The following is a 9,966-nucleotide window of genomic DNA, read 5'->3' as shown; positions in this document are numbered from 1 at the left end:
GTGAGCCAAGTTGATGGAAACTCAGGTTTCGTGCCTGTCTGCTGGCAAGTGTTGGGAGTAGGGGCCTCAGAAAAACAGCAATGGTCCCTGCCAGCATGTCTGTCTGGCGGAGAACTGCCCCTTCACCTCTTTGCCCAATTCCAGACAATTCAGTTTCTCTTTGTATATTGAAGATGTCTTTTGAACTGTTACCCCAGCACTGGAGCCCAGAGTGAGTGAGTTCAAGTAAGTCCACGCATGGGCCCTTTAAGAGGAGCTTCCTGAGACTCCAACAGCCTCATATCCCTCAGCTTCATTTCCCACTGGTTTTTATAGCCTGAAATTAAGGGGACTGCTTTTCCCAGCTGCTTTTCCTGGGCTGGGAGGCCAGGTGTGGGACTGGAACTCCTTGTTCCTTAGGGGTTACCTCCACAATCTAACTATCCCTCCTGATTTATATTCACCACACATGACTGTGGAACCAGACTGGTCTGTATCTCCCCCCCTCCTACCAGTCCTATATGGCTTCTTTTTTAATTCCCTGGTTGTAGGACTTCTATTCAGCCAGATTTCAAGCTGTTCTGATGATAGTTGTTCTGTAGCTTAGTTGTAATTTTAATGTTTTGGGTTTTTTTTTTTAATTTTTCTGAAGTTGGAAACGGGGAGGCAGTCAGACTCCCGCATGCGCCCAACCGGGATCTACCCAGCATGCCCACCAGGGGGCAATGATCTGCCCATCTGGCGCGTCACTCTGTTGCAACCAGAGCCATTTTAGCGCCTGAGGCAGAGGCTATAGAGCCATCCTCAGTGCCCGGGCCAACTTTGCTCCAATGGAGCCTTGGCTGCTGGAGGGGAAGAGAGAGACAGAGAGGAAGGAGAGGGGGAGGGGTGGAGAAGCAGATGGGCGCTTCTTCTGTGTGCCCTGGCTGGGAATTGAACCCGGGACTCCTGCACGCCAGGCTGATGCTCTACCACTGAGCCAACCGGCCAGGGCCAAGCTTAGTTGTAATTTTAATGTGGCTGTGATAGGATTCTATTATCATGTTTACCTATGCTGCCATCTTGACTGGAATCTCACGTTCAATATTTTAAACATCCTGACTCATACTTCTCGCTTACATTACCTCATTAGGCTCCAGAGTTTACAACTCTGGCTTCAGCCAGTAGCACAGCTTTTATGCCATGCTAAAGAAGAGAAAAAAGATCAAAGAAGAGAAATTTTAAGAAGCAATAATAATAATAATAATAATACTTACTGAGCTTTTGCTATGTGTATGGACTGTGTTATTTTTTCCATATCCTCAGTATGTACTCTATGGATCAGGAACTAGTCTTATCATCATTTTATAACTGAAGAAACTGTGATTTAGAAACTGGGTAATTTGTACAAGGTTACAGTTCATAAGTATTTATAATCCAGATATTTGTGCATCCAAAGCCTATCGTTGGAACCATTATACAGCTTTTGTACTCTTTTTTAACATATAAATGAAGAAATCAGCACTATAGTATACTTTTTTCATCTCTTAGGGAAAAAGCAAATAAATATTGATTAACTGCACTCAAGCATTTTTAAATTAGGCAGTCAGTTTTGAAGTGCTCCAAATCTTGCTTATTTGTGTTCATACAGTGGTGGACTGACATTAATAATAAGCCTGGGCAAATTCCCTTAGTATCCAACACACAGGTGGGAGGATGTGTATAGCGAAGAAGTCACAGAAAATCTTTTCTTTTCAATTGAACTTACTGTCACATGTAGGGAATTCATTCTGAAAGATGGTGGGTTTCTTAAATGGTGACTAATTCTGCTGCATCTGCAAACACTTGACTTGTTGGGTACCAGAGCTCCTTCTGCACTTGTATGTGCAGAGGAGACATTACCACTGAGTTAGAGGAATTAAAGGCATCCCAGACTCATTTTGCCAAATACTCTCATCCTCTTGCAGCACGAGAAGCTTTCTTTTGCATTCTCTTTCCAGTTAATAGCTCCTATGTCTTAACCAAATATATCATATCTCCCTGGTTCAATTTTTTCCTAGTTACATTTTATTTATTTCTCTTTAATTATGCCCTGTGAAATTCTTTTTGAGCAATTCTTATCTAAACCAAATCTCTTCTCTTACCCCCACCATTATTATGCAACATTAGAACAACAGATTTTATTAGTTCTTCCAAATTGTGCTGAAGGCAAACTGGCCTTGTCTAATTGTTCATATCAAGGGCTATGGATAGAAAAACCCTAGCTTATGTGGTGAGACTGCAGTGGGGTGGGAAGTTGCTTCATTCAAGGGATAATCAAGGCTATCAAAAGGATTGCTGCTTTGTTTTTATGTGAATGTCTTATGAGAACATGTGCCCATGTCTAAAACAAAGGGACATTTATTAAACCTATTTATTGCACAGTTCATTATCATAAAACTTCTAGGGAATCATAGTCTAGGCAGCTGCTTGGCCAAATGGGGACAAATAATCAATTAAACATAATTGGAGGTAATTTCTTAGTTTTTTTTTTATACCAGAATATATAATAAAGAGTATACCATTGTATACATTCAGGATGACTTTTTAATAGAAAGAGTTGTATAAAAAGTTACAAAGATGCATCTATGCGTAACACTTATGAGTAGTAAACTGTAGCTGCCTTGAAGGTAGTGCCTCCTTCACAGAAGTTTTACGACACTGCAGAGCCAGAGGAGGGGTCTGCAAAGTCTGAAAAAGGAATTCCAGGTCTCTGTGAAGTCAGTCAACTGTAGTTCTGAGTGATGAGGAGATTTCAAGGTTTCTGTGTTTGTTCACAAACTGTCCCAGCATCCCTGGGAAGAGAGTTCCAAAGAGATTCTGCTACAATGAATGACGTCATGGCAAAGAACTGATGCATCAGCACAATAAATAACTAGGGCAACCCACTGCTTCTCAGGACTGTTTCTTCACTGTAGACAGCGAAGGGAATGGGTGTTGTGTTCTAGTGACTGGCTTCTGATGCGGATGTGATATATAGCCTTTGATGTGATACATGTGTATCAGGTTGGCCAGAATGTATTGGACTTCCTCAATGCCCATGACTTCCACTTGTGTGAATTTCAAGGCAACTAGAAAATCATTCAGAGGCAACTGGTAATAAATACACTTTCTTAAAAAGATTTCTGTCTGTGATGATCTTCAGCTTCTCAAGGATAAGATACCATAGTGAATAGAAAAGGTCTCATGCTTCGTCACAGCCATGTTTAGTAGAAGGTGACTGCTTTCTCTTAACAACTTTGGTTACTTCAGCAAACTGCATGAGATAATACTTTTTTCAAAGCCTCAATGGTTGGCATATAATTCAACAGCATTTTTATTGGAAGTAATATATCAGAATCATCCAATTGTTCTTCTGACTTAAATGGTGACAGTGCTTACAGGCAAAGGGTAGGTGCTCCTTGGCTTGCCTAAAGTCACTATGAGACATGGCCTTTCATTCTACATAGTACCTGTATGTCACCTCTCTTCCATCTATAATCATCTTTCAGGGTTGAGCCGTCAATGGCTCTGATGAGGGGTTTACACAAATGGAGTTTGTTGATCTTAAAGTAAATCTTGAATAACCGATTCACCAGAAACCGCGCCCCCCACCACCACCACCACTCCTTAGTCTCCTCTATGTCAGCACGAGTATCCCTGGTGCAGATGTGGAAATAGCTCATCAACAATTCAGCTGCTTTTTCCAACCTGTCCCCAACTTTGATTTTTCTTTCCTTTACCAACTGCTGCTCTGCATTACTGGCAAACCCTCCAGGGTAGAGTGCCACCGCATACATGACGAGCAGAGGCCTTTGAGGGCCTGCAGTGCCTGGGGGAATGATGGACAATGACAGTCTGGCATTCGTGTGCATCTCTGAAGTCATGGCTCCCCATCTGCTAAGTCCACCTTAGTGAGCTGCAAACATGTCACTGTGACGGGGTTCCAAAACTCGTGGAAAATCCTGTTTCGGGAAGGCCACCTGAAGTGGTGGGTTGGCAACATCGAAATGCTAGAAAGACACTAGCTCTGCACAGGGCGCCCTGTCTTTGGGGTCGCCTGCTTCATAGACCTGCTGCAGGCACTGGCTGACAGTGATTTGTGCCATGGTAAGCCAGTTTCATAGGTTTTAAATAGATTTTCTCCTAGTAGGAGGGTGTGTTCTTATGATTAATGTAGATGTTTGGGTACAATAAAAAATTACATTTTAAAAATAATATTGAATGCAAAATGTGATTGAAAAATAAAAATTTTAAAAAGTAATTACATTCCTGAGACTATCCTGGAATACATTCTATGTTAGGATTTCAGAATGCACGTTAATGTCTCCCAAGTGTCCATTTCACTGGACACTGTGCCCTTTTCATTTGAGCTGCCACAAGAAGCTCATTTCGAAGGTAGCTCTCTGGTCATGTGATTTCTGGGGCTGATATCTTCTCTCAAATTCCCATCCATAAGTGTGCTCCCCACAAATCTTTCCCCAGACAGTGAGTTCCCACTATTAGTCATTTCTCTGGTAGTGAAAAGCCTTATCCATGAGAGAAGTGGACCATTAAGATCTACTGAATCTGGCTCTGTAAAATTAATACATTCAAGATTTCTCTGGATTTGCCATAAATTTTACACTTCTGTATCTAGGCAGAGACATTTGTAATGTTCTTACATCTCTATCTCTTATCCGGTTGCTGCATCAAAGATCTGGCTTAAATATTATATTCCCCATAAAAATCATCCCTGATTGCACCCGGCCAAAAGCAGTGCCTACCCATATTGATGCCTATGGTGCTTATTTACACTTTCACTAACTCATCCTTAAAGGGAGGCTAAAAAGTTAGAAAAATGTTGAAGGTATAGAAATAAACATGAGTGTCTAAATCAGGGGTCCCCAAGCTTTTTACACAGGGGGCCAGTTCACTGTCCCTCAGACCGTTGAAGGGCCGGACTATAAAAAAAAAACTAAGAACAAATCCCTATGCACACTGCACATATCTTATTTTAAAGTAAAAAAACAAAACAGGAACAAATACAATATTTAAAATAAAGAACAAGTAAATTTAAATCAACAAACTGACCAGTATTTCAATGGGAACTATGGGCCTGCTTTTGGCTAATGAGATGGTCAATGTGCTCCTCTCACTGACCACCAATGAAAGGGGTGTCCCTTCCGGAAGTGAGGCGGGGGCCGGATAAATGGCCTCAGGGGGCTGCATGCGGCCCGCGGGCCGTAGTTTGGGAACCCTTGGTCTAAATTATTATCGTTTCGCAATCAGGGGAGTGATATAAAGATTGTTGTTGTTTATTTAAGTTCATTTATTTAACTAAAAGAAACAAGTAGAATTAATGGAAAACTTATTCAAATTGTAAAACAGGTAAACACATAGATATAGGAAAAAGGAAAAAAAACATAAAAAGGATACTCAGCATTTATAGATCTTAGGATAATCATTAAGGGAATATGTGAAAAATTAGAATTTAGGAAGTTGTTTTAGGAAAAACAGACTGGAAATAAACAAATGATAATGCAACTTGGTAAAATCTATGATGGAGTTATGAAGCTTTGTCTTTAGGATCCTACCAGTTGTTGGGGATGGAGCATCAGACCCAAATTGGCTTGAGTACTTGCTCATTTGATCTCCCATATTTGACCTCATTTGAGAGTATGTCTTACCTCCTTAGAAGTCATGCCCTCTGACCCTGAGAAGGAAGGATTGATTCCTGTTTCATCAAACCTCCATACAGTAGTACAGGCATGTAAACTAATTGTTTCTAAAGCTAATATCTAAGGGAAAGGTATTGTTTTTCATGGCTCTAACCAATAAAATAGAAATGTATGTGCATCTTAAACTTGTCATCTTCCCACTTTCCTGCTTTATTTATTTATTTTTTTTATGTTTCTGAAGTTGGAAACGGGTAGGCAGTCAGACAGACTCCCGCATGCGCCCAACCAGGATCCACCCGGCATGCCCATGAAGGGGCGATGCTGTGCCCATCTGGGGCCTCACTCTGTTGCAACCAGAGCCATTCTAGCGCCTGAGGCAGAGGCCATAAAGCCATCCTCAGCGCCCGGGCCAACTTTGCTCCAATGGAGCCTTGGCTGCTGGAGGGGAAGAGAGAGACAGAGAGGAAGGAGAGGGGGAGGGGTGGAGAAGCAGATGGGTGCTTCTCCTGTGTGCCCTGGCCGGGAATCAAACCCGGGACTCCTGCACGCCAAGCTGATACTCTACCACTGAGCCAACCGGCCAGGTCCCCACTTTCCTGCTTTATAATCTTGCTAGCTGTTAATTAGTAAACAGAATTTTCTCACTTTTTAATAAAGTATTCTGATAAATGCATTAAAGCTCTTGGGAAGTACCTTACGCCCAAAAAGATCCTGTTTTAGAATAACCAGGATCCTTCCCAATAGGGCTTTGTGTATGGGATGGTGTGAGGGAGAGATATGAATCCTGGGACCTTGGGAGATACAGTATCCTAAAAGAGATCTCCATAGAACAGCTGCTCTGGAGACCTGAGTGACAACAGCCTGATGCAGGCAGGGCACAAACCCTCCCTTTCTTTCCTTTCCAACATCTGCTTCTTTTTCTGTCCTCTGGATTCTCCATGATAGGCAGAGCCCCGGGAAAATAGCAGGAGGTCTGAAAAGATCCCTGGTTTGTTTATCAAATATTTGGGTTTGAATCCCAGTCCTGCCACTTGTGAGCGGTAATGACCTCCAGCATGTTACATGACCTCTCTCTATTTTCTCATCCAGACAAGGAGACTCAGAGCACCTTCTCCTTACTAGGTTTGCTATGACGATGTGAGATAAGGAATGTAAAGCACTTGACATATAGGGTAGGAATTATTTCATAATTATTGTCATGTGAAGGAAAGTTTCCCTGAAAACAATGTTATGATAATAAAATATTACCCAAAGTTCAAGGTGATACTGGGGATAAAAAAGAGAAGTGAGTAAAGCAGTGAAGGAGCTGTCAGATCCTTGCACATCAGCTGAGATCTGCTTAAAAATCAGGTCACACCCAGACCGACTGTATCACAGTCTCCATTTCCTCTCCATCCTCAGGTGATGCCTGTACGCATTGGAATAGGAGAAGCATTGATGTTAGATATTTCTTCCTCCTCTGCTCCTCTATTTCCTTACTTTTCCACCCAAGAAAAGGAAACCTTGTCAGGCAAATGCAGCTGCAAACTTCTTTTCTTGAAGCAGTTCACAAATAAGGACAATAACAAAAGTAGTAATGATGAGTGTGTGCCATACTCTGTTTTAAGCACTTAGCATGTGTTAATTTGTTTAATCCTAACAACATGTAATGGGCATTATTATCATCCCTATTTTACAACTGAGGAAACTGAGGCACAAAGTAGTCAATTTACTGGCTAGGGGCTGTCCAGCTAGTAAATTCAGGTTGTGGGATTACAACCCTGGCATTTTAATGATAGTGTCTCTGCTTACAACCACCATGAGTTCTAGCATCTCTTCTCTAACCCTTCTTCTAATCACGGTTAAACTAAAACCTATGATCCAAGCAATAATCCACTCTTCTCTCCCCTCTAGGTAATATTTTGCCCCAAAACTTTTTTGAGAGAATCTGTAAGTGAATCTGGGAGTGTAAGTTCACAAACCTTGATCCTCCTCCACTGTCTCTGTCAGAGTGCAAAGCTGAGTTTCTTCTTCCGAGCCTAAGGTAGTAGCTTCCTCAGCTGAGCTGCTGCCTGTGGTCTCTCTTCCACCTCAGGCTGTTCAGATAATACAGCCAGAGTTATCTTTCTAAAGGGCAGTCTGACCCCCTGTTCCCATGTCAAAACTTCAAAAGCTTCTCCATTTAAATATAATCTACCAGCCTCTATTGGAAATTCTAGTTTCCTCCTAAATCCTGCTTCAAGCCTGCCCTTCCAAAACTACCTCCAACCATCTTCCCCAACACATGCGAGCTCATGAAGCGACAGCTCCATGCTCAGTTTTGGGGGCCATCCCTTTGTTTCTCTAGAATGCCATTTCCCATACTCGCCTCTCTGAGCCAACCTCAGGCCTCACACAGGTACTACCTTCTCAATGGACATTTCGATGAGTACAAAGCCAAGATTTATCTTCTTCTCCCCTTGTTACCTGTTCAACTCTGACTTATAGAGATATTTTAGATTAATATTGGGTATGTGCCTATACGGAGCTAGTTAAATGTTCTCTGAATAAAAATATTGAGCCTGACCATGCAGTGGCACAATGGATAGAGCATCAGACTGGGACGTGGAGGACCCAGGATTGAAACCTGAGGTTGATGGCTTGAGAATGGGCCCATCCAGCTTAAGAGCAGGCTTATCCAGCTTGAGCATGGGGTTGCTGGCTTGAGTGTGGGATCATAGACATTTCCCCATGGTCACTGGCTTGAGCCCAAAGGTCATTGGTTTAAAACCCAAGGTCACTGGCTTGAGCCCATGGTCACTGGCTTGAGCAAGGGGTGACTCATTCTGCTGTAGTCCCCTAGTCAAGGAACATATGAGAAAGCAATCAATGAACAACTAAGGAGCCGCAACAAAGAATTGATGCTTCTCATCTCTCTCCTTTCCCACCTGTCTGTCCCTATCTGTCCCTCTCTCTGTCTCTCTCTTTGTCTCTATCACAAAAAAAGAAAAAATATTGACTACAGGTAATGAATTCTACTCAATCTACTTTCAAACTTAGCTTTCTGAGGCACATTTATCCAGTTCCCTCTGCAGAGTATCTGGCATTTAAGAAATTATATGATGATCCATTAGGGGAGGTAGTAGAAGTCTCCCTTCACCCTGTAGCAGATTGCTCTGAAAAATATGACTCACTGATTTTCAACAAACGTAAAAAAGCAATGAATCTTACATGAATAGCAATTAATACCGACATGGCAATCCTACCTCATTCATCTATTCTCCCTTAACTCCTAAGTTTATTTGCACACAAACACACACACACATGTCTGTGTGCTTTTTCAACATACACTTAAAAAAATAGTTTGAGGTCTAACCATTGTCCAAAGGAGTTCATTTTCTAAAAATATGTCTCGCCTTTCATGAGACAGCTTACTTCTAGAAATTCTGAGATATTGGGTATATATATATATGCAAAGATTATGTTGCAAGGATGTTCACTGCAGGATGGTTTACGTTAGGAATAATTTAAAAATAACCTATATGTGTCCAATCAATGACATGCTTTAGGTAAAATGATATAGAAATGTTTGTGAAAACAGTTTCATGAAATATTTTTAACTGAACAAAAGTATATGAAAGAATGGAAAACTCAAAAATAGACCCACAGAAATATGTCCCACTGATTTTTAACAAAGGTGTGAAAGCAATTCAATGGAGAAAGAATGGTCTTTTCAACAAATGGTGCTGGAGCAATTGAACACGCATAAGGAAAAAGATAAAATGAAATAGATAAGTCTTGATATAAACCTCACATTTTATAAAAAATTATTTAATAATGAATTATAAATTTAAATGTAACACTAGAAAACAGAAGAAAATTGTTAGACCCTAGGAATAGGCAAAGAGTTCTTTTATAGGCAACTGTACAGATGATACACAAAAGAAAAAAATTGACAGTTTGGACTTTTCAAAATTAAACTGGTACTCTATGCAAAATCCTATTAAAAGGATTGAAAAGACAACTGACAGCCTGAGAGAAAGTATTTGCAAACCACATACCTAACAAAGAACTTGAATCTAGAATATGTAAAGAATTCTCAAAAGTCAGCAAGAAACAAAGAATGAAAAAGCAAAAATCAACTTAGAAAATGGGCAGAAGACATAAAGAAACATTTCATTAAAGAGGAGATATAGATGGCAAAAAAAGTAGGAAAAAATGTTCAACATTATTAGCCATTACTGAAATGCAAATTGGACCCACAATTACATTCATACTTAGCAGAATGAATAAATAAAAATTGCTAATACCAAATGCTGGTGAGGATATAAAGAAACTAAATCACTTGAACATACTGGCTAGAATGTAAAAT

At 40.8% G+C, this 9,966-nt stretch overlaps 1 pseudogene; it reads right to left on the bottom strand.

Moving 5' to 3' along the window:
- Positions 1-2,892: 2,892 nt before the first annotated feature.
- Positions 2,893-4,085, bottom strand: LOC136311707 (PCI domain-containing protein 2 pseudogene; annotated as a pseudogene).
- Between the last annotated feature and the right edge of the window lie 5,881 nt (positions 4,086-9,966).

Source organism: Saccopteryx bilineata, chromosome 8 (genome assembly GCF_036850765.1).
Source record: "Saccopteryx bilineata isolate mSacBil1 chromosome 8, mSacBil1_pri_phased_curated, whole genome shotgun sequence".
Classification (NCBI taxonomy): Eukaryota; Metazoa; Chordata; class Mammalia; order Chiroptera; family Emballonuridae; genus Saccopteryx; species Saccopteryx bilineata.
The sequence above is the reverse complement of the archived record's forward strand: the minus strand, read 5'-3'. Positions and strand labels throughout refer to the sequence as shown.